Source organism: Dipodomys ordii, unplaced genomic scaffold (genome assembly GCF_000151885.1).
Source record: "Dipodomys ordii isolate 6190 unplaced genomic scaffold, Dord_2.0 Scaffold177, whole genome shotgun sequence".
Lineage (NCBI taxonomy): Eukaryota > Metazoa > Chordata > Mammalia > Rodentia > Heteromyidae > Dipodomys > Dipodomys ordii.
This window is the reverse complement of record NW_012267393.1, coordinates 1,769,274-1,776,033: the sequence shown is the minus strand read 5'-3', so window position 1 is coordinate 1,776,033 and position 6,760 is coordinate 1,769,274.

Here is a 6,760-nt window from a genome sequence, read left to right as displayed (position 1 = left end):
AAACTCAAAAATTGAAAAATAAAGTGAAATCTGGGCCCAATTTATTTCCTGTGGGAAACTAAAACAGACTTGATAGGAAAAGAAAACAAAAGAAAGAATAAGAAATAAGAGATAACTGATAGGTGAAGCGAATTCACAAAGGACAGCAGTAAGAAACTCCACTTATTATTTGTAGGAATAAACCCACAAGGCAGGATTCAAGATCTTTCTCTAGGTTTCTCTAGGCCTCCATTTTCTTAACTGAAGAGAGAACCGGTTTGAACTGGAAGATATTTTTCAGTTGCCTTGCGACTCGACCCGTCTATGATACTATGATAAAAATATTTCTAAAGAGCCTGACAAGCATTCAGAAGGTTTGGGACATGCTTGGTTTAGAGATGATTCCAAAAGTTTCTTCTTTTTCCTTTTCTTTTCTTTTTTTTTTGTGCTATTCCTGGAGCTTGAACTTGAGGCCTGGGCACTGTCCTTGAGTTTGTTTGTTGTTGTTTTTTTCTTCCAGGCTAGCACTGCACCACTTGAGCCACAGCCCCACTTCTGGCTTTTTGCTGGTTCACGGGGGATATGAGTTTCACAGGCCTTACTGTCCAGGCTGGCTTTGAACTGCAATCCTCAGATCTCAGCCTCCTGAGTAGCTGGGATTATAGGCATGAGCTACCGGTACCCAGCTTGTTCATAGATTTTTGTTTTTCTTTTGTACATGATGGAACCACACCCACCAGCCTGACGTTGGCCTATTCACGAGTTTTGCCTTCCCAGGGTGAAAACAAGAATGCCATCCATGATGCCATGTCCCAAAGAACTTGGCTCCTGACTCAACACGTCACCACGGGGAAACAAGCGATGATATTTTTGTTGGAAATGATGGCATACACGTCTGAAATCAAAGCTCTTCTCGCTCACACACTGTGACCAAAGAAAATCTGTCAGGGGGAAGAAAATCAGATGAATGAGGTGTTCATGCCCAATTCTCATCGTGCCTCAGATCTGACACACACACACTCTCTTTCTCTCTCTCCTTTTCATTTTTTGTCAATCACTTTTCCCCCTTTTTTTTTTTTTTGGCTCTCTGTCACTTCCAGTTGCATTTCCTTTACGGGTAACCCAAAAATGTGTTGAACAATGCTGATCGCAGGAAACAAAATCTTTGTTCTGTTTCTGCTCACTTAGTTCCGTGGACATAAGTAGAAGTGATCTTTCATGGCTCCCGTGGCTCCTCTTCCTTGTTTCTCTCCAGGAATTGACACTTTGGGAATTTAAGGTTTCTTCACAGAAGCGAGATGGTTTGACATCTGATCGAGGCAGCCATTCAATCCACTCCATTGACTCCCATCTCTTCCATGTCCGTCCTTCACAGCCCCTGGATTAGCTCACTTGGTCACCCACACTCCCTTCAGGGTCTTATGCTTTAGCCTAGCCAAGATCCAGGTTAAGAAAGAAAAGACTCTTTTCTAAGACCACTCAACTAATGTGTTGCCCAAGCCAGACATCAAGGAGATAGCCTTAATCTTCTTTCCTTTGCCCTCTCCATCTTTTTCTTGTGTTGTTTGTTTGTCTGTGCTGGGTCTGGACGCTGTCTCTGTGCTTTTGTGCTCAAGGCCAGCACTGTACCACTTTGAGCCACAGTGCCAGTACTGCTTTTGTTTTGGTGGTTAAATGGACATAAGTGTCTCACAGATTTTCCTGCCCAGGTTGGCTTCGAACCACGGTCTTCACCTCTCAGTCTCCTGGCTAGCTAAGATTACAGGCATAAGCCACCAGTGCCCAGCTTTCTGGGCCCCCATTTCCATCTCATCATTCTAGGTGGGCCACCATCATTTGTTCATTAGGCCACAATGACAGCTTCAAACTGCTGACCTCTCTACGAACGCTGATCACCTTCCAGGAAATTACCCTGTAGAGCAATCTCCCTGTGCCATAACAAAAGAAAGGAAGGAAGAAATTATGGCATTTGAAGGAAAATAGAATGGGAGATTATCACGTGGAGAGAAATAAGGCAAGCTTAAAAAAGAAAAACACAAATACTACATGTACTTGTTCATTTGTAAAGCCTACATCTAAGATGATGATGATGATGATGATGATGATGATGATGATGATGAAGATGATGATGATGATCACCATCACGATCATGATGATCACCATGATTGAACATGAATGTAAAATGGATGAACAAGAGAGAAACAGGGAAAGATACTGAAGGATGAAGAAGATTGGATTAGCTTTTTATAGACATATACATATATGTGCATATATGCATAAGCATATACACACATACACACACCTTAAGACATAATAAAGCTCACCAAAAACTTTGGGGGAAAAGGAGTATGGACAGAGGGGAGGAAAAACAATGAAGCAATGACCTTGTTCTAAATGGACTCAAGTATGGAATGACCATAATGAAATCCTCTCGTATTATTCATGTAAAATAAGGTTAATATTTTTAATCCTTCACTGGCTTCCCATCTATATCTCCAATAAAGTCTACCCTGTCTGGCTTGGCCCTAAAGGCCTCCGACAAGAAGACCCCACTTCCTGCCAGCCCCTTATCCTACTACCCTTTCTACCCCTGCTCTGGGAACCCCATGTAGTTTGGTTTTCTTCCAGTTTCCAAACATGCTGAGCCAAATCCTGCCTCAGAGCCACTGTATACACTGTGAAACTCTCCGCCTGGTCCCCGTCAGAATGGTCACTTTTTGGATTGGGGACTAAACTGCCACTCCTAAAAAAGAAATGACCTGTACCTCAACCCAAGCTCTTCTCATTCTATAATCCTGACTGGTTTTTCTCTCGTTATCCTCACCTCAGCTTTAAGACGTTTTCATTACTTACTGGCATTTAGTAGTCAACCTCATTAGAATATAATCTCCATGAAAGTGGATGCATGGGCTGTTATATTCCCCCAGGAGAGATGCTCAGCAGGTGGCAGAGTGCTAAGACTCTGGAAGAATCTGTGGATGGATAAGTGAGTAGGTGGATGAATAATGGATGGATGAGTGCATGGGTAAGAAGGTGGATGGATGCATGCATGCATGCATGCATGGTTGAATGGATGCATGATTGGATGGGTGGGTGGATGGATGAAGGATGGAAAGATGATGGATGAATGATAGATGGATGGGTAGATGGATAGATGGATGGTGAATAGATAAATGATAGATGAGTGGATGGATGTAAAAGTGGGTGGATGGAGAATGGATGGATGGATGAGTAGATGAGTAGATGAATGGTTGAATGGACAAGTGGATAGATGAGTGGATGGTGGGAATGGATGGATAGATGAATGATGATGGATGAGTGGATAAAAGTAAGTATGATGGATGGATAGAAGGATGGATAGATAGATGATATATGAATGGATGATTAGATGGGTGAATGAATGGAGGAATGGGTGGATGGATAGATGTTGAAATTAGTAGATGCATGATTGGATGGCTATGAGGTTGTGTGCTTCTAATTTAGACTATCTAGAACTTCAGAATAAATAGCCCCAAGGAGAAGATTCTCAGATGGACAGCCAGTAATTTTATTTGTGCTGGTGTCCCTCATCTGGCTTGTTTTGCTCTGTAAAATTGAGATTACAGTGCTGTGTTATGGAGCTGACTTGGAAAATGAGTGTGGAAACATCCAGAGAGAAAAAATACTCTCTAACACATATCACAATACTTTACATGTACGTCCAGGGACCTCTCATCCTGGTGTAATCCTCTACAAACTTTGACCGAAACACAAACAGGAAGGACTTTCTAACCTTTAGTTTTTAATAACAAAAAACCCACTGAGAGAAGATGATGAATGTTGCAGCAATCCCAGAAGAAGATACATTGCCTTCCATTGTTTTATGCTCAAATCTGTAGCTATTTCAGTAAAAGAGGCCTGGTTGCAAGGTAAATTTCATTTGTTTGAGAGAAAGAACAATGTGATGTTTTTGACAATGTACTGTAAAATATGCCACATTTTTTAAACAAACAGATATAATCAAAATGAAATATAAGATTTCAGAGGAAAGCTGGGATCAGGAAAGGGCCCATGGTTTCACACTGCCTTTAACACTTCAGACCCTGGCATGCAAGTATCAATGAGGTATTGACAAAGCGTAATCAAATAATTATTCTGTGGCTGTTTTAACATCTATCCTCTACTAGACTAGAAGCTGTGGAGAGGCAGGAACTATATCTGTTTATGTCTTCAGTGCTTAGAGGAAACAGAGCAAGTACCCCAATATTTGCTGAATGAACAGAAACATCATGTATTCATCTCTGTTCTCATAGCTACTCAGGAGGCTGAGATCTGAGGATTGTGGTTCAAAGCCAACTCGTGCACATGAACTAATGAATCTCTTCTCTCCAGTAAACTACCAAAAAGCCAGAAGTGGAGGTGTGGTATAAATGGTGGTAGCACCAACCTTGATTGGGAAAAGCTAAGCAAAAATATAGAGGCTTTGAGTTTAAGCCCCAGTACTGGTGTGTACATTCAAGTGCACACACACACACACACACACACACACACACACACACACACTCACTCACAAATCGTGTATAATATGTCTTTCTGGTTATTTATAGAAAGAAGAAATGTTGTATAAATAATAGTAACAATAATAATAAATTCAAAATCAATATTGAAATCATTTCTGTACTAGAACATCTAACACCATCCACAGACAAAAGCTTCTGGAAATGAAGGCAAGGACTTAACATTCCCATATATCTAGTTCACCCAGCACTTAATAATGAAGGCCCATCAGAGACCAGGCTCAAGTGGTAGAGCACTAGCCTTGAGCAAAAAAGATCAGGGACAGTGCCCAGGTCCTGAGTTCAAGCCACAGAAAAAAGCCAAAGGCAGCTGGGCACCAGTGGCTCACACCTATAATCTGAGCTACTCAGGAGGCTGAGATCTGAGGATCCTGGTTCAAAGCCAGCCCAGGCAGGAAAGTCTGTGAACCACCAATAAACTACCAGAAGACCAGACGTAGAGCTGTGGCTCAAAGTGGCAGAGCATTCACTTTGAGTGAAACAACTCAGGAACAGGCCTCAAATTCAAGCCCCACAACTGACAAAAAAGTGGGGGGGAGGCAGAGAAGGAATCTTGGGGGTAAGGACAATGGAGATGCAAAGCCCTAAGAACACTGGCACCTCCCAAACAGGTAAAGACCCCAAAAAGAGCTCAACCTGCCTTCAGCTGGGCCTCCTGGTCTATCCTGTAATACCAGGCCCCAGAACCTTGTGCTCTGGATCCTCAGAACAGACACAGAGTTCATCTAGAGAATGGCAGTCGCTTGCATCCCTTAATATTCTCCCACCCCGGTTACATAGCATGCTCTAGAGTCATGCGCCCCAAAATCAGATCCCACAATCACCACCACCATCACCATCCAGCCCGATCACAGCATCCTTCTCTTCCTCGGTATGTAGCCAGCTCCTCAATGCCCTCCATGCTCTTCCCATCTCCTCAGAATGGCAAGCAAACAGCAAAAACCAGAGGACATCAAGCTACTGACGTCAATCAGAAGCAGATGATCTCCCTTCACCGGCCTGTGCCCATAAATCAGCGGAGCTCCCAGAATTAACAGCCAGCCTCTGAGTCCCAATGCGCTCTTCCCGTCTCCCTCCTGCTGGTGAAAGATGACTTCCCAAACCAGGGTTTGGGAGCAGAAAAGAAATATTTAAAGATGATTTCTCCCCCCTCTCCCAGACCAGACCCCTGAAGTTACAGCTAGGAAAATCTAGGTCCCAGAGAATAAATAAGATGGATGGTTAAGAAGCAAGAGTTACAGATAGAGGACTGAGACTTAGAAACCTAAACTTCCAGCTGGGCGTGGCAGCTCACACCTTTAACTCTAGCTACTCAGGAGGCTGAGATCTGAGGATTATGGTTCAAAGCCAGCCTGGGCAGGAAAGGCCATGAGACTCTTATCTCCAATAAACCACCAAAAACCTGGAAGTGGCACTGTGGCTCAAGAGGTAGAGCACTCACCTTGAGCTGAAGAGCTGCGGGACAGTGCCCAGGCCCACAGTTCAAGCCCCATGACAGATAAAAAAAAAAATCTAAACTTCCAGTTCAATGTCATTATCAAGGAAGCAATATCAAGGAAGCAATAAGGATGTATATTATCTGTATGGCATTTTTAAACAATGTATTTTTGGGCCACTCTTAGGGCTTGAACTCAGGGCTTGGGCACTGTCCCTTGGCTTTTTCTCTCCACACTTAACACTCTACCACTTGAGTCACAGCTCCACCTCTGACTTTTTGGTGGTTAATTGGGAGATAAGAGTCTCATTGACTTTCTTGTCCAGGCTGGTTTCAAACTGTGATCCTCCAGATCTCAGCCTCCTGATTAGCTGGGATTACAGGTGTGAGCCACCATGTCCAGTTAATCTTTTCTTTTTAAGTAAACAAAAGTTATTCTGCTCTGTATCATTACCACATGGTTGAAGTCCTGGACAATGCAGGGGCTAGATTAGACCTTCCTTCCTCTAAAAAGACTCATCTCCAATTAATCACCAGAAAACTGGAAGTGGCACTATGGCTCAAAGTGGTAGAGTACTGGGTTTGAGCCAAAGAGTTCAGGGACAGCACCTAGGCCCTGAGTTCAATCCTGCAACGGAAGGAAGGAAGGAAAGAAGGAAGGAAGGAAGGAAGGAAGGAAGGAAGAGGGAGGGGGAAGGATGGAGGGAAGGAGGGAGGGAGGGAGGGAAGGAGGAAGGAAGAGAAAGAATCTCAGGTTGGTTTAAGTTCTTATTTTTTTTCTTTTTTGTCA